Source organism: Cydia pomonella, chromosome 21 (genome assembly GCF_033807575.1).
Source record: "Cydia pomonella isolate Wapato2018A chromosome 21, ilCydPomo1, whole genome shotgun sequence".
Classification (NCBI taxonomy): Eukaryota; Metazoa; Arthropoda; class Insecta; order Lepidoptera; family Tortricidae; genus Cydia; species Cydia pomonella.
In genome coordinates this window covers 9,725,698-9,749,285 of record NC_084723.1, presented here as the reverse complement: position 1 = coordinate 9,749,285, position 23,588 = coordinate 9,725,698, and the positions used below count along the sequence as shown (strand labels likewise).

The 23,588-nt window shown below is 36.0% G+C and overlaps 1 protein-coding gene across 2 annotated transcripts in view; it reads right to left on the bottom strand.

Moving 5' to 3' along the window:
- Window positions 1-23,588, bottom strand: part of LOC133529481 (soluble guanylate cyclase 88E) — a 184,645-nt gene that overhangs the window by 100,115 nt on the left and 60,942 nt on the right. The gene's annotated exons all lie outside the window — the stretch shown is intronic.

Genomic DNA, 23,588 nt, shown 5'->3' with positions numbered 1-23,588 from the left:
ACATCTAAGTGTTGTTCATTTCCTGTCTATTTTTAACTGTATGGTGCACAGTAATAAATATTTACTTACTTACTTAATTAAAATGATAACTCTAACAATGCGGCACGAAACTTCGTAGTAGCATAGGTATGGTTTCAAAAATATTTATATCGGTTTTAACAGATCTGATGGCACCGTGCACGGAAATGATACGCCAAGAAAAAAATAGCTTGTGCTGATAGCCGGCGATATGAAATCAGTTATCAGCAGTAATGGAAATTTTTAGTGAATTTCATCACAAAACGACAACAACCCCGAGCTCTGAGATAACATCAAAATAGCATTACATTTCCGCGCACATCCCAGAGGCATGTTCAGATTCTGAAAATTATGATAATAACGCATTATGTAATAAAATTATGTGTCTTCCTCGTACAGTCAAGTGTAAAAATATGGGTGTACACATCTTACTCAAAAATATGTCCCATAGCATCTTATTCCAGTGTGATAAGAGCGTAGTACCATATTTATGAGACGATTCTTTCGATACATATTTTTGCACTTGACTGTACTTAATTTATTTGGTGCTCATACCGGATGTCGCCTGTAACACTACGAGCAAATAATTAAACCATATATTGTCCTCGTCACACGATAAAACTTCTGTTTAACAACTTTTAAACATTATTAATCCGTTAGACTTTTCATGCAAAATATAAATTATCTCCAATGTACGCTAGTCGCTAACATCATTGTGGTTGCCGTTATTTGTCACCCTTTAAACATAACTGAATTCGCAATACTTAAACTACGACTTAGAATAAACTTTAAAGTATTTAAAGCGTTAAACTGAAAAACAAAACACAAATTTTTAGTAGTTTTCATACTAAAGTAGCTGAACAAACATCGGTCAGTTTGAGGAGTACAGCCTACAGTTCAATTTATTGCTCCTGTTACAGGCCACACGCGGGATATTAAATAATTACTAATCAATATTATCTTTTTATAACTTTAAAACGCCTTCCACGTATTGTCACTTCTAAATTCGCTCACTGCTAATAATAGTGCATCGTAATAATGAAGTTTGATATAAAGTGCGGCAGTTGCAATAAGTACCGCGGTGAGCATTAACCTTTAAACAAATGTATTATGTACAGACTACTATAATATGGACTTTGACCAATACGGTCTAATATCACCGAGAATGTAAAATGTAACCTACCTGTCTAAGATATTAGTCGCTAGGGAGTAGGGAATGCAATCCCGATCCCGCGGGATCCCGATCTCGCGAGATCCCGTGTAATTTTTCGGGATCAATCCCGACGCATAATATGACGGGATCCCGTTTGGGATTGACGGGATTGGGCGGCAGTCGTCAGCGATGTAACACACGTATTATATCGTAAAGAACCGAACTAAGCAGAGATTAATACGGCAGTATTAAACGAAGATAACTTGCCTCTTTCAATGATTGCAGAAGATTTGAATTTACGTGCTACTGCTGTACAAACTAATATGTCACTTAAAGAGGAATTAGAACAAAATTTGCGAGCATCTAAAAGTCCCTTTACACGTGTATCCACGAGCTTAGACAGATTAGAGTCTGTCATAAAAAATCAAATGGATTTATTTGAGTGTGGAGGAACAAGGGGGAGATTTTTGCTTTTTTCATATAATTGCTTCGACACGCTGTTGCCAACCAGTGTTGAGTCGGAGAGGGCATTCTCAGCAGCTGAGTACATTGCAACGGATGTAAGATGCCGTTTAGCAGATAACACTCTTAATACCCTTTGCTTTTTAAGAAGTCACTTTCAAAATCACTAGTAATACTCTCTAATTCCTTGTTGTTTTGATTCTTATTACAGTTATACTTATTGTTTTGATTACCTTTGTTAATTTCCAAGGAAAACTGATGATGATTTGGTTAATAATATTAAAGAATTTTGTTTTTGTTTTCTGTCTATTAATACGTTATTTTAATTAACGTCACCATCACAAACATGCCGTTATTATCGTTTTAATTCATTCGAATTTTACTTTTTTTTAAATCTACTCGGGATCCCGAAAATTCCGGGATCCCGCGGGATTGATATTTCTAATCCCGCGGGATCTCGAATTTGCAATCCCGAGTCGGGATTGCATTCACTACTAGGGAGTCTGAAGGGTTTTCTGGGAAGGGTCTAAAGGGGTCTGAAAGGGCATGTATTTAATGTTTAATCATTTCACAATCGTAACAATTTCCGTGGTTGTTCGAGGAAAGAGTTGTAGTGTGCGTGCAACGCCACACTCACACTCTCTTAGCGTAGCCTTATATATACGAGTGCTATGTTATATTATCCAGAATAAAGCCTTACTTATAACGTATCGGTTGTCTGATTAACGCCCCACATCAGAGTTATTGGAAAAAATTGATCTTAGGATAACTTTTATGAAATACAATATCGAGGCAAAATTTGCCTAACCTGATGCCCATACCTAAACCAAGAAATTATCCTGGAAAGAATATGGCGTTGGATTGGGGTACGCGCTCTAAAACCGGGATAACCACTTGTCCAATTGTGTACAAGAAAAATCTCTTCTCATCCGGCGAATTATCAATACGAATTGAAACGACCAGTTAAGGATGACTCACGCTACACAGTGCCAGGGCCGGGCCGGGGCGGACCGGAGCGAGCCGTCACACGGACTTTCAGGAGCGCCACCGTCGCCGGACCGTTCCGGTATCTCTATATTATAGTATCTCTATGCGTTGACACTATCGTTGAGTCTCCGAGCGCGAGACAGGCCGGGCCGGGCTGGCCGAGCTCACCGACCCGTCCAAATAACGGACTGTTCATGACAAATGTCAATCATATTGAAAAAATTGGTTCGATGGGAAGCAAGTCGATATAGAAATAAATAATAAAATCAAAATATTGGCCCTGGCTGCCATAATAGCTGATGAAGAGAATACTGCATACTCTGGGCAATTGTGCATTTGGACATTTCGCGGACACTTTCGGAAAAAGGAGAATTACACAACATTATGTGAAGAGCTTTATTTCCACATGACCCGAGACTCTTTCGAAGCCACCGTGTTCTCTGCTTAAGGTAATGGAAATACAATGCGTGTATATTGTCTCAAATAATCATGTGCCGAAGCATATTAAACTATTAAAAGGAAAAGGGATGACCGGTTCTCCATACAAACATAGTCCCCATTTTCCTGTCTGGATATTGATATTCCCTTCGTTCTACATCCAATTTTGTAATAGTACATTACGATACAAGTGCGAAAAATAGGAAATTCGAAACAAGTGGCGATAAATTAAAACACGACCAAAGGGAGTGTTTTAAATCGACACGAGTTGCGAATTACTTATTCGCACATGTATCGTACAACGTTTTACAGTACATGGCTCTTTAAATGTTCGACACAGTAACGTAATATGCTAATTTTCGCACTAGTGCGGTAAAGTAGCAACATATGTACTGTAAAAATATTATCCGTAATGGGGACTACGTTTGTATGGAAAAGCGGTCTCGTTTTGAGGTAGGTAACTAGGCAGATTACTTAGAGATTGACTCATCACAAGCTGCCCTAAGTGCTTCTTAGCGAGTAGACAGGCCTATTGTTTTTCAGTATTATTTTCTTCTATTGAGGTGTGCATTTGTGTGGTATTGCAAAAATATATCCGTTGGGGTTCAGTGATACCCGATAGATATTAACCCTGAATCACAAATGATCATTTTGCTTAATGCCGCGTTTTTGCATTATTTTATCCCATCAATCCTATCATAGACTTGTTCCGTTTCAGGAATGCATGAAAAACTTAAGTTTAAAAGAGAAGATATTTAAAATGGCTGTAGGAATACCACAACATTTTAAAGTATCGATATAAGATAATCATCTACAAACATTCAGCTACAGAGAAATACGCGTACACCACTAAGAATGTCGGTGGTGCGCTCTCAAAGTAAAAAAAATAACTGTTAAGTTCGGTACACTAAGATAGAATTGTCTAACAAGTACAAAAAATAAACTACTTACTGGCTTACTTACTTCTTGCGAAAAAGGAATTTTTGATCTATAATACGAGTGGGTTAGGTAGTTGAAATTTACAGTGTGCATTTTATGGTTCCGTAGCCAAAATGGCAAAAACCCTTACAGTTTCGTCATGTCCATCTGTCTGTCTATCTGTCTGTCCGTATGTCACAGCTATTTTACTCAAAAACTATAAGATAACCAAAAGAGAAAAGTGGAAAGTAGGTATTTTTTATACTACGTTGGTGGCCCGCCTGATGGTAAGCTACTACTTAGTTTAGAAGTTCAAATGTATAAAATTATAATTTTTAGGCACGCCATACATGTAACTAAAAGTGAAAAGATTATTCAAGTAAAAGAGTATTAAATTTAAGATTTTTTTTTAAGTAAGTGAGATGGCATAGGAGTCTTGCCTAGCCCGTCATGCTAGCCCGAAATGATATGAACGCTCTGACGTCGGGCTACAGCGGCGGCCTCATATTGAGAAAGTCGGGCGTAGCCCTTGTGCTATGCGTGCTCTAAGGCCGAGGGCCCCCTCATAACAAATGAATCGGGGGTAGCCTTACGTACCTAAGTAGCTTCCTCATACTAAAAAGTCGTGCAGAAGAAGATAACAATATAATTTTTTTCAATATGTCAATTCCAGATTTCCTGTGTTTCTTAAATGTATAGTAACATGGCAGCAGTTTTCATCTTTAGGGTTCCGTACCCAAGCGGGACCCTATTACTAAGACTCCGCTGTCCATCCGTCCGTCCGTCCGTCCGTCTGTCACCAGGTGTATCTCATGAACCGTGATAGACAGTTGAAATTTTCAAAGATGACGTATTTCTGTTGCCACTATAACAACATAGTATTGTGTTCCTGCCGGTGAGTAAGGTTGCCAGAGCTCAACGAGGGGAAGGAGGGTTGTTAGGCTCGGCAACGCGCATATAATTCCTCTGGAGTTGCAGGCGTACATAGGCTATGGAGACTGCTTACCATCAGGTGGGCCGTATGCTTGTTTGCCACCAACGTAGTATATAAAAAACCAAATACTAAAAAGTACGGAATCACGTTGGGCGAGTCCGACTCGCCCTTGTCCGGTTTTTGTATTTATTCGTAAGCTTGCATTAATTGCCATGGCACTTTAGGCTTAGCTTGTAAGTACAGTCGAGGAAATTGATTCTTTAGCAGTTAACGTGTCACGTTACAATGGACAGTTCTTACCATAAGTATGTACAGCCAAATTTACTTGAACCGCAAGTTGCTAAAGAATCAATTTCCGCGACCGTACTAATAGGATATTCTTTGCTAATAGGTCTAATAAATAATATGTTGCGGACTCTTTTCTTAAACCTTTTTACTTGTATACTTTTTACGACATTTGACGCTGTCATGTTATTCAAATAGTAAAATAAATCTGACAAGAGAGAAAATAGTTATCTTATTTACAGAAAGATACTTAATGTATGAAAAAATAAGCAAAAATAAGAATGAATGTTTTGTGAGTGTGATACAATTTTATTTTTTTTGACAAATAGAGCACTGCATTGCATTAACGATTATTATTATTTTAATTTGTATGTCTTTCCCATCACGGAACAATGGTATTCCGGACCTTTGAGAAGCGTGCGCCGAGCCCTAACCTAACGTAGAGGCCCTTTTGACACGTTCATGAAATGTAAGATGTACACCGAGCTGATGCTGCCCTTGCCCATGTCATAGGACGCACGCAGAGGCAGGCCCGACAGGGTGTAAGGACTATTGAGAGTTGTTGGAATCTAAAATAAACTAGGTTATTGTGTGAAAGCGATGGGCTAAACACTGAGCTATGGGATAAAAAACCAGACGCCTGCCTAATAAAACGGTATACAATTTTATTTCCGGCAGACGACACAAAAAGCGACATCTGGGATGGCTCAAGAGTAACACTGGTGTGAGCGGCTCAGGGGTATCGAGAGGCGTGCACCGCTTTCAACCCAGTGGCTGTAACAGCCACTGTGCCAACTCGCGTCTTGCACTTCCACCCTTGGAACTTATAGCTCTAACGACTCCACCCTGGCCGGCCGGCCAAGGCAACCCAGAAGCAGATAATCCTGTCCCACCCACCCTCCTTCGAATGACAGAACTCCCTAGGAACACTCGGGTACGTGAGATCGTTACTCCCCAACTGCATGCCACAAGCTGCCCGAAGTTGACTGATTGCACTGGTAAAATCAGCGGGCCATAGATTATTAGTTTGCAGTTCCTAAAAGCCATTGCTGAAAGGATGTGTAGCTGTCATATACAAAAACAATGGGTAGACAGTCTCAAAGGGTATGTCTTATGATAAATAGTTTCATGCCGCAGTAAAATAATTTGTAGTATTTAGTTTTAAAATATATTTTTATAATGTGTATGCTAATCTTAAGGTATTTATCTATGGGCCGCTAGTTGCCTGAAATAAATTATGATAGATAGACGGATAGATGGGGTGTTCTAAGAGAAAGTCGCTTTGAAAATGCTTTTGTCTTGTATGGCAGCTTCCTCAATCAACTGCGTAAAGCTCGAGAAAATACTGCCAAAAGGCTAGGCTAGATAATAAGTTTTTATAAAAGAAACATGTCTTTATGGGACCCATAACATTGAAGCAATACAAAAGTTAGAAATGAGAGTCAAATCTGACAATCGTTATCTACGCACGAAACGCCCCTTATTAAATGATACTTGATCGTGACGTTATGATTAAGTTTAATGCGTTTTATTTGCATTGCATTTACAAAAAGAGGAGCTTTCGAGTTTCGAGGATTATGTTTTTAAAATATGTGTATATTACGTAGGTTTGTTTGTATTGATTTTTTGATTCTAGAAATAATAGTTGTATAACCTTAATATGTATGTAGGTAAGTACTAAGTACATAAAAGGTACCGAAATAGGTCAGAAGAGCAGTAAATTCAATATTACTATACAGTATATCCAAAAAGAGCGCTATGATAAGTAAAAGTTCCTTTTTAGGGTTCAGTACCCAAAGGGTAAAACGGGAGCCTATTACTAAGACTCCGCTGTCAGTACGTCTATCCGTCTGTCACCAGGCTGTATCTCGTAAACCGTGATAGTTAGTTGATATTTTCACAGATGATTTATTACTGTTGCCGCAATAACAACAAATACTAAAAACTACGGTACCCTAGATGGGCGAGTCCGGCTCGCATTTGTATGGTATTATTTAAATATAGGAGGCAAATGAGGAAAGCCCATGAACAGAGGTCGTACCTATCATAGGATAAGTAGATATATATGTACAAAGAAACAGCGGTAATATACGAGGCAAACGAGCAGTGCCCACGAACAGAGCTCGTATCAGAAGATTTATAGAGATGTACAAAGGAATGGCGTTATGTTAAGTAGAAGTATTTTTTTTAAATATAGGAGGCAAACGAGCAGAACCCATGAACAGAGCTCATATCATAAGATTTGTAGAGATGTACAAAGGAATGGCGTTATGTTAAGTAGAAGTATTTTTTTAAATACAGGAGGCAAACGAGCAGAGCCCATGAACAGAGGTCGTATCATAAGATTTGTAGATATGTACAAAGAAATGGCACTATGTTAAGTAGAATTTATTTATTTTAATATAGGAGGCAAACGAGCAGAGCCCACGAACAGAGCTCGTATCAGAAGATTTATAGAGATGTACAAAAGAATGGCGTTATGTTAAGTAGAAGTATTTTTTTTAATATAGGAGGCAAACGAGCAGAACCCATGAACAGAGCTCATATCATAAGATTTGTAGAGATGTACAAAGGAATGGCGTTATGTTAAGTAGAAGTATTTTTTAAATACAGGAGGCAAACGAGCAGAGCCCATGAACAGAGGTCGTATCATAAGATTTGTAGATATGTACATAGAAATGGCGCTATGTTAAGTAGAAGTATTTTTTTAAATATAGGAGGCAAATGAGCAGAGCTCATGAACAGAGGTTGTATCATAGGATAAGTAGATATGTACAAAGAAATGGCACTATGTTAAGTAGAATTTATTTTTTTAAATATAGGAGGCAAACGAGCAGAGCCCACGAACAGAGCTCGTATCAGAAGATTTATAGAGATGTACAAAGGAATGGCGTTATGTTAAGTAGAAGTATTTTATTTAATATACGAGGCAAACGAGCAGAGCCCACGAACAGAGCTCATATCATAAGATTTGTAGAGATGTACAAAGGAATGGCGTTATGTTAAGTAGAAGTATTTTTTTAAATACAGGAGGCAAACGAGCAGAGCCCATGAACAGAGGTCGTATCATAAGATTTGTAGATATGTACAAAGAAATGGCACTATGTTAAGTAGAATTTTTTTTTTTTAATATAGGAGGCAAACGAGCAGAGCCCACGAACAGAGCTCGTATCAGAAGATTTATAGAGATGTACAAAAGAATGGCGTTATGTTAAGTAGAAGTATTTTTTTTAATATAGGAGGCAAACGAGCAGAACCCATGAACAGAGCTCATATCATAAGATTTGTAGAGATGTACAAAGGAATGGCGTTATGTTAAGTAGAAGTATTTTTTAAATACAGGAGGCAAACGAGCAGAGCCCATGAACAGAGGTCGTATCATAAGATTTGTAGATATGTACATAGAAATGGCGCTATGTTAAGTAGAAGTATTTTTTTAAATATAGGAGGCAAATGAGCAGAGCTCATGAACAGAGGTTGTATCATAGGATAAGTAGATATGTACAAAGAAATGGCACTATGTTAAGTAGAATTTATTTTTTTAAATATAGGAGGCAAACGAGCAGAGCCCACGAACAGAGCTCGTATCAGAAGATTTATAGAGATGTACAAAGGAATGGCGTTATGTTAAGTAGAAGTATTTTATTTAATATACGAGGCAAACGAGCAGAGCCCACGAACAGAGCTCATATCATAAGATTTGTAGAGATGTACAAAGGAATGGCGTTATGTTAAGTAGAAGTATTTTTTTAAATACAGGAGGCAAACGAGCAGAGCCCATGAACAGAGGTCGTATCATAAGATTTGTAGATATGTACAAAGAAATGGCACTATGTTAAGTAGAATTTATTTTTTTTAATATAGGAGGCAAACGAGCAGAGCCCACGAACAGAGCTCGTATCAGAAGATTTATAGAGATGTACAAAAGAATGGCGTTATGTTAAGTAGAAGTACTTTTTTTAATATAGGAGGCAAACGAGCAGAACCCATGAACAGAGCTCATATCATAAGATTTGTAGAGATGTACAAAGGAATGGCGTTATGTTAAGTAGAAGTATTTTTTAAATACAGGAGGCAAACGAGCAGAGCCCATGAACAGAGGTCGTATCTTAAGATTTGTAGATATGTACATAGAAATGGCACTATGTTAAGTAGAAGTATTTTTTTAAATATAGGAGGCATAAGATCAGAGCCCATGAACAGAGCTCGTATCAGAAGATTTATAGAGATGTACAAAGGAATGGCGTTATGTTAAGTAGAAGTATTTTTTTTTAAATATAGGAGGTAAACGAGCAGAACCCATGAACAGAGCTCATATCATAAGATTTGTAGAGATGTACAAATGAATGTATGACCTATTATTCACCTCGTAAATTATTTGCAGGTGACTAAATAAACACCCTGTATATATTTGTTGTTGCATCAACAAATCAAGCATTTACATTAAAAAAGTGAGTGACATTTATTTAAGTGGAACTGCAGATGAAGACCAGACGGAACACCTCAACTACGCGTGTTTCACGTTTGGCGATATCTTCTTCGTTACGATTGTTCTGCAAGTAATTTTTTAAGCTTCATTTTAGTCAAGATCTATTTCTGATAATGGATCCCAGGAATAATGGATGAAACTCTTCAAATATTTTACATTTAGTATCTTTTTATATTTGCATTTAAACAGTGCTATTTGGTTAAACGTGTTCATGAAGATTAGAATATAACTTCTCCTTGACAAGTATTTTACGAGTTAGGGCTTAGGTATATTATATGGGCTTACCTATGGGCTATTGTTTTTCATTCAATAGTTTACATACTTATGTGAAAGAGAAAGTATAACAATATGCTTGTTAGATTAAATTGGCTTTAGTTTTGTTAATTTCAAAAACTTAGTAGGTGATAATTATAACATAGGTATAGAATCTTCAAAAATAAAACAGTAGATACAAAGCAGGTGTTATTGGCCCGTCTTTATATATAGAAAATCGATGGCATGATTCCTAGGAACAGATCTTCGTATGTGTTATAGTTTCAAACTTTCCCATACTGAACGATCTGAATAGGCCACCATGTATACCCTACGGAACATTTTATTTCGTTGGATGAATTTAGGGTGTAGCGGAGAAACTACCCAATTATGAGCTACTTACTGAAAACTATCATTAATAGACAATTGTAAGGATATTTAACATTGCCAAAATAAGGTTAAAGGTGCCCTCTAGTAGTACTTAGTCGATATTGTGATACAATGAATGGTATTATAAACATTTTTCTTTTTTCATATACTATGGACATTCCTCGATGGCACCAAGCTGCAACTGGAAAGCGATGATCACACGGCAAATAAAATCGTGAAGACTGTAGCAGCCACGTCTAAGGAGGATGAATGTATCCACATTCAATATTTTTTATTTATTTATTGTTTGATATGTAAAAATGCATGTCAATAAGGTGGCAAACTATTATTAACAGAGACCGGAATTATTGTGGCATTCTTGAACTGTCATAGAGAGTTCTCATTTATCGACTTCGGTTACACATATATCGATACAACGTAGAACACAAAATATTAAAAAGTTATAAAGTTAATGGATATTTGACTGTAAAAGAAGTAACTGCTTTTTTGCATTTCTTTTTACTTATTAGAAAATAGCTCTATAGTTAGGGAGTACAAGTCCAGTAAGGGTTGCTAGATAGCATCTCTCCAGCAACTCTTACTGATGCATGTATTGACGCATATATTGCCGTTATTCTTTAAAAACGGATGGGAAAGTTACTTACATTTTATTCACAAGAAATGCAAAGTAATTTAATCATTCAAATTTTGAAATATTTTATCACCTAGGAATGTAAAATTAACGACGACGACGACTTGTGATGATTTTGAAGTTTAAATATTTTTTGGCGTTGGTGTGGTAATTATACATTAATTCATAACGAGTTCAATTATTCACAACCAGTGGCAGTAAATTAAAACACGATCGAAAGGAGTGTTTTAAATCGAAACGAGTTGCCAATTATCTATTCGCACATATACAACGTTTTACAGTACATATGGCACTTTAAATTTTCGACATAGGCGCGTAAAGTGCTAATTAACGCCCTAGTGCGGTAAAGTAGTACCATATGTACTATAAAAAATGTTGTGTTTCAGTCGTTAGAAAAAATTGTTTAACCCTCGTGTCTTCAAACCCCCGAAACGCTCAAGATTTCCACTTCTCTAAAATACATAACTGTTTTAGCCAAAACTATTAACTGTTGAACTATATTGAAGGCCCGGTTCACATTGAGTAGCTGCACCACTGTGCACATACAAAGTTTATTCTAACTGTAACTTTTTTGACCACATTATTTTCAATATTTCTCGATTTTTAGCGAGGTAAAATTTTTTTGATGTCATGTACCAAATAATACAAAAAAGGTACTAAAACTGGGAGTAAGCGTCAGGATGTCAGGACCATGATAGCTATTTATATCGTTATAAATAGCTATCATGGTCCTGACAACCTGACACTTACGACACTACAATACAGTAAGGGCTATAACCGCGAACCACTTCATTAGTTCATCTATTCGCCTCTCTATCACTGCGCGATCTTTCTTTGTGCGAAAGAGAGGCACATAGGCTTCCCCTTCCCCCTGACGAAATTATGCGTTCCACGTCTTAATCATTAATTTAAGAACAATAAAACATACGAAGAGTATTATTGTATTATTTCAGTAGTTACAGTAATAATAGGCATAAAATAGGGAATATTACGCAAAACTCTGCGTAGAGGGCGTTACTAACGCACACGGGGCCTACCGCGAAATGGAAAATCTAAATTGTGGTTTCTGCCTCCATCATTCTTGCATATTCGATAGACAGAGAGGCAGATAGGTAACGAAATTTCGTTTCGCGTTAGACCATCTGTAACCAAAACGCCTTGATGCATCAATGCCATAGTGAAAACTTGTCAAAAAACTGTTTAAGGCATAGTATGCATAAGTTATTCTCAGGTTTATAATACATGCTAGTGCTGCTCTCTACAGCCTGAAAAAATGTATGGCCTATCTATTTCAGGAGAATGCATCGTACGTGAGCAGTTAGCAATAATATCGCCAACGACAGATTGCAAATGAAATATAGGCACCTTTATGAGTAATTCAATAACTGCACTGAAATATGATGTTCGTACTCTCTGCAGGCAGATTTACAGAAGATCAGTTGGACTCTAAATTAAGTAAAAGAAATAGTTTCCCGTAATCTACAAATTTATTAACGAGATATTTCATTATATATAACTTCGTACGAAATGAAAAGTAATACGTGGGAATATGAGAAAAAAATAGTACTTATATTTATATTAATTTATAACCTACATGCTCATTAATGAATAATTTTTACAAGCAGTAACATTACTAGATATCTCATTTAATATAATCCGACTAAATTATATTTCCGCAACACCTCCGTATTTCACAAAATAAATCAAGACATTATGCAACTTATATAATTTTGACGTATATATCCGAGTCGCCCGTGTTGTGACCGTTGCGACTTTCATGTAGTAACACCTAACATGGAAAAGTAAATAATAAAGACTGAATCTTCACGGATACCGCGTTGTTCGGGAAATATATATAGGTCAAATAAATACTTAATTAAGTCGCTTGTAATAAACCTTGCGTTGATAGATAGATAGATAGATGTATAAATAGAATACTCTTTATTGGAACACCTCAGTAAAAAGATACAAAAGAAAATAAAAAACAAACAATTGATTAAATGTAGAGGCAGACAACAGGCGGCTACGTAACGACTTATATATACTTATAGTACGTTATTCTTTTGTTATATAATTTATTTCATTGTCAATAATATGATAATCCGACAATATGTACGAAACGGCAGTATTTAGTTCTTAAGGCTCTGCTTCTTCTGAACATTTTTTTATTCCACTTCATTTACTATTAAAATTGGTAACAAATTCTTAGGCAACTTGTCTGGCGCTATCAACTATCTCAAGTAAAATGTGGAGCCAGCGTGACTAAAATAAATATAAGTACTATTTTTTTATTGCTTTCCACAAAACCGGCAATATGTAGAATTGTGTAGCATTATTTACAGAAATTTGGTTTCATATACCTAGAGATTGGCAGTCATTGTTAATTAACTTCTCTCTGCGCCGAGTAAAATATAACCCGACCAAGTAATGTATTGGCTATACCATCCATATTTAACAAACAAATTTATGACATTTTGTAACCTTCTTATTTTGGCAAATATATACCGACACATCCGAGCATGCACATTGCGAAGGGTGGTATTCTGGTTTTTCATCTTTCCAATATCTTGGTCCAATGTGTATTTGCGTCTGACATTTTGCTTAATGAGAGAGTGAGACGCAATGCACATTGGACAAAGATCTTAGACTAGTGGAATATCACCCGAAAGGAAGAATTGAGTCACCGGGTGGCCCGGAGGCTCCGGGAAGTCCGATTTTTGCTCATAGCATGACCGGCTAGTCTCCGGTCCGAGCCCGCACCGGGCCACTACAGAGCTCCGGTGATGACGTAATGCTTTCCATAGAAAACGAAGCGCCGGAAGCTCCGGCCCGGCCCTGCCCCTGTGTAGCGTGAGTCAACCTTTAAGCTGACTCCACTGGGATTAGACACTCAAGATCAAGACAAGTAGAAAAGTCTCTCGAAAAATTTATGTCCCCGATGGATAATAGAGCACTGTCTCTATCATCGTTACCTTATTTCAGGAAACAAGGATTTACGAAACTAAAAGAGATCAAAAGTAGACAGGTACTCTTTAATCAAAGATTCATTAATATTTTTTCGAAAAATTAGTGTTTGGCCACAAAAGATTACCTACCAATAAATATTACCCACACACTCGCCTCCTAAAATATAGACAAACGTTAAAAAAAAAACACTATGTATATTGGCAATATGAACCGATCATACAATACTAGTTTCGACCCTTCTATCATGCGCGACTGAGAATCACACGTCCCAAACTGCTTACTAACAAAAAGAACTTAAAATTACCATCATACAAATACCAAATTAAACTTTATAACAAAGAGTTTAGATTTCAATTTGAATGCTACATTTTCATTTTATTCCGTTTTGAATTAGAGGTGTTTTAAGACATTTCGTTACAAGCAAAAAAGGTTGCAGAGGGTTTTATTTAGCAATTTTCCGAGTTACTTTCGGATCGTTTGCCCGTCCGTTTCACGAGACCACTATTTCCATAAGGCTGCGGAAATCTAGGTGCTAGACGTTAGATTTAGAATGTAAACCCTGAATACTAATCCAAACATTCCAAAAATGCCGAAAATATTGTTAAAACAGAAACTTGCTGGTGTTATCTCGAAAAGGTTTGGAATAGGTTGTGTTTTAAAATTATACGCATAAAACGATCATCATTCCTAAAACTCTTTATTTAATGTACAGACAGAGGCAGGGGGGGGGGGTCAGTTAAATTTAACATAAAATTAACTTGTCCCCCCTTGTTCACTAGCTGGCTAGCCTTTGATAGCGAATTAAAAAAAATGCACGCTTTTGATGAAATTAAATTAAATTAAATGTAAATAAATATGCATCATTTATGAAAGGTAACTAAAACCAATATATACGTACCTTACAAACTAACATACATACAATAATAAAAATAGAAAAATCATGTTGACGACCCAGTTTTCTGTTAAAGTGACGTCACAAAGTTTGTGACTCCCCCGACCCCGTTGTCACAACATGTCACATTTTCTTGACCCCCTCCCTCTCCCTGAACGTGTGATGTAATTCATTGATGATCTCTAAGGGCCAGCAGAGACTACTTGGATTGGTTCGCACCTTTACCACCCACTACATCAACCCGCTACCGCTACGACAAACATGAAATGGCGCACTACACCGTTTTTATGGCACCTTACTAGTTACTAAACACAATACCGTACAGATTCTATTGCTGAGGTCAGTTAAAAAAGAAACTATAAATTTTGGACTTGTGTTGTAACATAGGTCCAAAATGTATAGTTTAAATTGTTGTAACCAAGTTGAAGTCCGTATTATGTGAAGATAAGAGTACGATTTTATTGTTCGAGTCTGGTATTAAAACAAGTAGGAATCAGGAGCTGATTTGTTTTTCAGTATCTCAATAAAAATTCTAAAACCACTGAACGGACTAATTCCGCCCGAAAAATGTATCACCATTTTTACTCCCGATGCAAACATATGGGCGTTATAAGTTTAACATGTCTGTGTCAATGTAGGTTTACGGATGAAATGATTTGAGTGCGGTTTTTTAATCAAAATTATTGGCTGTCGAAATGGCTCATATCTACTTTTTGATCGATACTCTAAATATTACAATTGTAATACGCCTCCCACACTCCCCACACAACCAACAAAGGTCGGCTTAGTATTACACTAACAGGCGTATTCTGATTTTAATAACATGTTATAATATTTTTTCCCGACCACTTTCCCGAATGAAGGTTGAGGGAGGCGATGGCTGAGATACGCGTCATACTCGTGAACGGGTACTCATACTGTTTGGGGAGACTGGTCTGTTTAAGCTAAATTTATTTTTGAGTATATTTACAGTAAGACACCTCATTCGGTTCTCGTATGTTTCTTTTATCCTAATGAATGTTTTAATTATACGGAATTTTGACTCTTAGAGACTCTCTAAGAGAGATCTCTAAGGATAATTTGATAAAAATCATTTAGTTCTGACATTTACAGATATTTACACCTCTAACTACTACTTTTTTGTATCTGTTTGTGTTTATTATTATTATTTTAGTTTATTTTGTAATTCGACATTTAGAGACTTTATACATCTCTAAGTAATAATAATATTTTACTTACTTTTTCTTTAAACAATAATACTGTAGTTTGCATTAGTATTTTCAATGAATTTTGTTTTATAATTGTTGTTGTGCTTGTTTTTGCTTGTATGTAAATTCCATGTTGACATATAAAAGTGCCCTTGTGGCCTATTTGCTGAATAAATGTTGAAGTTGAAGTTGAATTAGATCTAATCCATAACCACAGAATAAATAATAGTACCATCGTACAGAAATGACACTTCGTACAAAACCGAAGTTTGACAGCGATTCAGGGACGATTCATGCTATTCCGTTTTGATGTATGGCAATGTTGTCAAAATTCAAGTCATTATCTTATCTGTGGATATAAACGCAAAGGGACGCCAAGTTGTGCCAACCCTAATAATAGCTCGTAATGCTGAGCCGAACGGAGCCGAGATTTCAATTCAATTCAATATTTTTAATTCGAATAAAACAATCCATATTAGTGTTAGTACATAGCACAGCAAAACTTAAATGCCCGAAAGGATCAGTGTCGCCCCACTGCCATAACTAATCCAGATCTAATTCATAACCTGTTATTAAAATCAGAATACGCCTGTAGGGTAGGCAAATATTGGATTACTTCCATTCACAATGCGGTCAACACCTTTTGGTCTAGACGATCACAATAACATTTTATGATCATTACATAAGTGTTAGCTGTAATCAGTACAAATCTCTGCACCCGAGAGCAATGAAAAAGAGTCACTTTCTGTGTGTGGAAAGTTTATTTTGCTCTCTAAACAGTTTGTTGTCTGTGTTGTTGTAGTTGTGTTCGTTGTCGTGGTTGTCTGGAAGAGATCGCTCATGAGCGATAAGACCGCCTGTTGTTACCTCTATCCAATTTTCTTAGTTCATGTTCCTGTACATGTATTGTAAGCTTTGTGAGGTGTGCAATCAAGACAGATGAGAGTATTTTATAGTATACCTAGTATTGTTCTGCTACAACACATACATTTTTGGAATTGGGTACTTGACACATGTTGAATATTATAACAAAATTTAGATTAATGGATAGAAAATGAGCCATCTATTATAAAAAAGTGGAATTTGAAAAGACATATTGAGATTTATGTAATTGTCCCTGATTTTTAAAAATTAAATTTACTTTTTTTTACTTTTTATTATAAAAAAATACAAGGCTCCAAAGTCTAATTTTTTTACTTTCAAAATGTAATAAGAAAATGGAACCATTCGATTCCTTACATTTTATTGAAAAATAAATTATATTTAAATTTGCTTAAACGTAAGTTTGCGTGATTAAGTCCCGTATTCGTTTTAAAATTATGTAAAATAAATTGTATGACAACTATATACATAAACGCAATATCACAGGGTCAAAATAGCAATTCCCTTGATATAACATACATTTAGGAGTGACTAATGTAATGTGACGTCACATTACATTATCATTTTGGTAGAAGCATTTCAATCGTCGAGTGCGAGCGTCAGACTTTAACTCTCATTTCTGACCTTTGTGTTGCTTAAATGCCATGAGTTCTATATAGACATTTGATCCTCAGGAAAATCAAGATCGGTTGACATTATTTACAAAAATTTGTCAAGTACAAATATATTACAAATATATAGTAGTGGCAAATAATCGATCATATTTTTTCAGATGTAATTGTTTGCATATTTTTTAATAATTTCTCAAAAACGGCTCTACCGATTTCGATGAAATTTACAATATAGGGGAAAACTTATGAAAACTACAATTTAAAACTAGGAATAATTTGTAAAATAGTTGCCCGACCCGAGTTTACACGGTAGGCCGGTGGGTACCTATTGAATTGTCAAGGTAATGATGCTTTTGAATTTTAAAATCAGGGGGCCTACCGCGAAATTCGCAAATTACGGGGGATCTTTCTTTTTTAATGAATGCGTAAATAGAGTGACAAAGAAAAGAGGGCGAAAAATCGATCCATCTAGGTTTAATTGTTGGTAAGATCCACTTTTGAGTGTTTTCAAATAAAATAAAATAAACAATATTTATAACATGCATTAATTGACGTGTGTGAACTGTGTGAAGTCCCTAATCCACATTGGATTGGCTGCCTACATTGCCTCGTGCAGTGGGACATAAGTGTATATATTATATGTTCGTGATGATAATACAATAATTGTTTTCGTGATATAAACTCTGATATCACGAATTTTCGAATAAATTGGCTGCAAAAATAAGCAGTATGACAGATTTGTGCCGCTACTGTACCTGTAAAATGTGGAATTAGATTTTTAAATATAGAATGCCGCTCAACTTTACGTAATTCTGACCCGGAATCTCTGAATATTACTGTGATTGTACAAGTGACTGTGACGGATGTCTCAGATATTGGCTCTAGCGCTGTATTGCGTTCTGTTGCGGAGTTCGCTTCAATCGCGTATGTCGTTTCTAACTGACAAAAAGACTGCCATCTAACCGTCCAACCCAGAGGGTAAACTAAGCGTTATTGGGATTAATCCGGTTTCCTCAAAGAAAAGCGACTGGTAAATATTTAGATTGCAAGTCGCATGCTCTTACCGGTAAGCCACCAGCGCTTGCGACTGATGACTATTTTATGTATACAAAACAAATCAAATGCGATTAGTAATAGGAATATAAATATAATGTCATTAAACCAGAATCTTTATGAATTAGGTGAAGGCCCAGTTACACGGTATATTCGCCGATCGGACGATATTAGTCATTCATCGTCACCCGCCGACCAAATATTGACACGCTTTGAAGTGAAGCGGCGAACGCAAACAAAGCTAAACTCGGATTACGCCATTTTTCTTTTTCTTTTTTATTTCGAGTGTCAGAGAGACAAATGGACATTTTTTTTCGGTGGCAAACAAGCGTAGGGTCCGCTTGATGTTAAGCAGTCTCCGTAGCCTATGTACGCCTGCAACTCCAGAGGAGTTACATGCGCGTTGCCGATCTTAACACTCCGCATCCTCGTTGAGCTCTGGCAACCTTACTCACAGGCAGGAACATAACACTATGAGTAGGGTCTAGTGTTATTTACATTTTGGGTAGTAATTATACGCAGTCTCGCTAACCATTTTCGTCACTTATTATATACTCGTAGGTACTTTTACACGGTAGGTAAGTGATTTTTTTTTATGAACGTGGGGTTAACCATAGATTAGTATATATTATTACGGGTTAACCTCCGCGTCTATTAATTTAAGTTTTGCGTTTTGATTTATTGTCAGTATAATTGTCATTCTTTCATTTAATCTTGATTTATTACGATATAAGTGCGAAAAATAGGAAATTCGTAACGAGTGGGGATAAGTTAACACGACCAAAGTACGTATTCGCATATGTATTGTACAACGTATTACAGTACATATTTTGTTTGTTGGAAAACGCAGTTTCTTTTGTTATTGAATGTTAAGGTAAGAGAGTTATTTTAAATAACCATTTATTGGGAAGTTATATATTTTGACGGGACTAAGCAAAAGCCTGAAGGCTAAGGGAACGTTTAGGTAAGATTATGGGTATGGAGAATATTTCTTTTTGAGAGGCGGCGTAAAGCTAGGAAATTAGAAAAACTTGTATATACAAAACTATATATACATGTAGGTATATAATTATGTAAGTAGTATGTATGACTAAAATTTGAAAGGTTTTAATTTAGTTATTATTTCTTCTCCTAATTAGTTTAATTATGAGTTTCATTTCTCCACTACCTAAAGGTTGCCTTGAAGAGATCGCTCTGTAGCGATAAGGCCGCCTGCTGTTTACCTCTATTTTCATGTATTATATGTGTTTCCATGTATTTTTTAGATATCGCAATAAAAAGGATTGGTATTGTATTGCTTTGAAAATTGAAGGTCTTGTATTATTTAACTATTCCAATATATTTATTAAGTTACCAATTTATTGTGATGAATTACTAATTTTCTATCTATTTAACTAGATTTAGTCATAAAATCAACAACGCTATTAATACCTAATTAAGGCTTGTTGCGTGTTTAATGACTTACTTAGTCATGTTTTTTTTTACTAAATTTATTCACTTATTTTTTTTTTAAACAAGGCTTGACACAATAAGCCGCTATTGAAAACCTCTAGGGTTCATGTAATAGTTGGCGAGATCATTATTACATACTTAGTAACATTTTCTTGTCGAAGCTGTTATTGTATTTATCGTTTAAATATTCACCTTATGTATGAGACAGTAGAATCAATTTACAACGACAGCTCTTACAGGTTATCAGTAAACTTAATTTATCTTTAAACATCAAATCTCTGTACAAAGTTCAAAGTGTACATTAACCGCCTTATTTATAAACGTGTACTAAAGTTACGATGCCGCTAATCATCCCTTTCCATCATACCAATACGTCAGAAAGGGACAAACGATGATTAGCGGCATCGTAACTTTAGTACACGTTTATGAATAAGGGGGTAAAGGTATACATTAACTAGAGGCCGTTTAGATTATCAGAGGGCCTACCATGAATCACGTTCAAAGTGTTGCCTTTCCGTCGCACTTGTATATTCGTAGGTAAGTGTGACAGGGGGGCAACATCGAATGTGGTTCGCAGCCCTCTGTGGTAGGATCTCAGAAGATTATGTTATTTTTATCCGTTCCTTCTTTATTCGCTCTTTGTTTTAAAAATACTTTAGCCATTCCGTTTGTTTGGAATTAAACTCTGCTAGTCTAGTTGACACTTTATCTTCACATTGCCATTAAGAGCTTTTAAAATTGCTCATTGTGTTTATTTTTAACCGAATCTAAAAATCAAAGACGGTTGCCAATTCATTAAGTCAAGATCCTAGATTTAAATATATTTTCCCCGGTACTTTGAAGATAACTGCATCGATATTTTGACGACCAGTTTGGCCTAGTGGGTAGTGACCCTGCCTACGAAGCCGATGGTCCCAGGTTCAAATCCTGGTAAGGGCATTTATTCGTGTGATAAGCTTGGATATTTGTTCCTGAGTCATGGGTGTTTTCTATGTATTTAAGTATTTATAAATATTTATATCGTTGTCTAAGTACCCTAAACACAAGCCTTATTGAGCTTACTGTGGGACTTAGTGAATTTGTGTACTAATGTCCTATAATATTTATTTATTTATTTATTTATATCAGAGTAATTATTGTTTGTTTGAAAGTTCACAGGACATCTATCATTGTCATCACGTCAAAATCTGACAATATCCTAGAGTAGGCCAGATAACTCAGTTTTTAGCCACTACATAGTAATTGGTCACTCTTAACAATACAACTTCTATTGGCTTGTTTCTTTCTGATTTGTTAGGAGTGACCAATTACTATGTTAACGGCACCAATCATGGGACATTCAAGAGAAAAAATTGGAGTATTTTTGATATTTCACCGACATCTGTAATATTTCTACCTCTTTACACTTTTAAAGTTGAATGTCCAATTCGTCCTTTATGTTTTCTATGTATTTAATGAAAGCTACTGCAATTGGTTTCAATATTATTAACCAATTAAAACTATGGTTTTTTGCTCCAGTCATGGGATGTATGGCGTCATTAATTTTCAAAGTAACAAATATCAATGAAAAATTAAACTTAAGCAGCTCTTTGGCTCTTGTTTATGTTAAAATGTTGTCAGCATTTAAAAACTGATGGTAAATACTTGTTTTACAGGATTTGTCTATACCATCCCATTACTGGTGCCTGTTCCATTATAGGGGTGTTTACTATATGTAGTGGCCAATTACTATAGCAGTAAGCCCTGTGTGCTATTCAGATCAAACACTTTTTTGATGCGAGTTAATGTTTTGCGACGTCACACACATCATATCGTATCATACTTTCAATATCAAAAAGTGGCGCCATCTAATAAATCAAAGGCCAAAGGTATGGCGGCATCGACAAATTTAACACATATCAGTGAAAGAATAAGGATCAAAGTCAAATGGCGTTCTAAAAGTTTTAATCATGTGTCGAAAGATGGCAGTAAATTTACTGTGGCTACAATTTTTTTTTTTTGACAATCGGCATCTATTTCAGTTTCTCTTTGGTTGGTTCTACTAGTTGTACTATCTAGCTCCACCACCAGATCGCCTCCATAAAACCAAATTAGTGTATTGTCATCTATGTTACATAGAGTTCTAAATTTAAAAATCAATACGGTTGTTGGAAGTAGGTTAAAATCGGTTTATCAAGATTTAACGATGTTAGTTGTAGTAACAAGTGAAGTTAAGTATAAAATGTGTTAATAACAAATCAAGTCGTATTTTTATATTTCGAATAGACCTTTTTTATATAGCAAAGCCTCAGCTTCTCCCAATTTGCTTTATTTATAACAGGTCTGAGACCCAAGGAAAATGTCGTGTCGTATAAATTTTCCTATTACAGAATTAGTATCTATAGAGGTAGGAAAAACAACTAAGAATAGTGTGAAATGGCTTTCATTTTTGCCACACACATAATTTATCTAATCTAATTCATTATTTCAAATTTATCAAATTTGAAATAATGAATTAGCCATAAAAACCTTTCAGGCTCCTATTTGACTTGCGGAAACATTTTTGGTCAAATACCTCTTATTGCACAATGTACCCACTATTTAACTGTGCTCCTTTTACTCATTAAAACAATTAACTTCAGTATTGTAGCTGTTCTATTAAGTACCTGCCTTATTTAATTACACAGAAGAATAAAACAGAATAGACCCTACCTTTTTACCTTGAAACTTATCTATCACGGATCTAAAAGAGTTAATATTTCTTAGTCAGTCCCCATTTCTTAAAGCGCAACCGACCAGTCTCATTTTGATCCCCGAACACATAGTTATATTAAGAACTTAGAGGTCTCCTTACACTGGTTCGAATGCTCAGTTAAAACAGTAAAACAGTCCTGCATTTCCATTGGCTAACCTGAGGAATGTAACAACCTTACAACCATCTAAATGAGATCGTTAGCCCGCGAGTAATGTTTTTCTATTTGTCCCAGGTAGATTAGATCGTGCAATGGCTCTAGTTTAATTAAAATTTGAGACCTTGCTATGTTGATAAAGATATTATTTAACCATAAAAGGTACTATAGCTGTAAATTGTCTTGTTACACGTGATACCTAATAGGCCCGTGCCTATTAGGTATCACGTGTAACAAGACAATTAAGCATTAAGACTTATATTCAGAATAATCCAGACTGAGTAAACAGAGTTGATAAATGTGCAGAGTTAGGGTTGCTCGGCCGATTTCTCACGTACAAATACTCAGTTATCGGGTTTGAGTCGTTCACCGTTCAGCTCTTGAGTTGTAAATGTGTGCGTGTCCCAAAACACGAGGGAATCGGCGTGTTTTGAAATCACAATTTTGTCTTACGAATGTTGTTTTGCGAACAACTGACAGGCCGTTATCGTCCAGCGAACTGGTAATCAGTGGGCCCTTTTTCTGACCTATATAATTAAATGTCAATTTTCTCTGTTTGTTTTACCGCTGCTCGGAGCTGCCAGCTTGCAACCAACTACTCTCCTTCCTAGTACGATCAAATTAACTCAAATTTCACTAAAGTCAGGAACTAATTCTAAGGACTAATAAAATCACTAC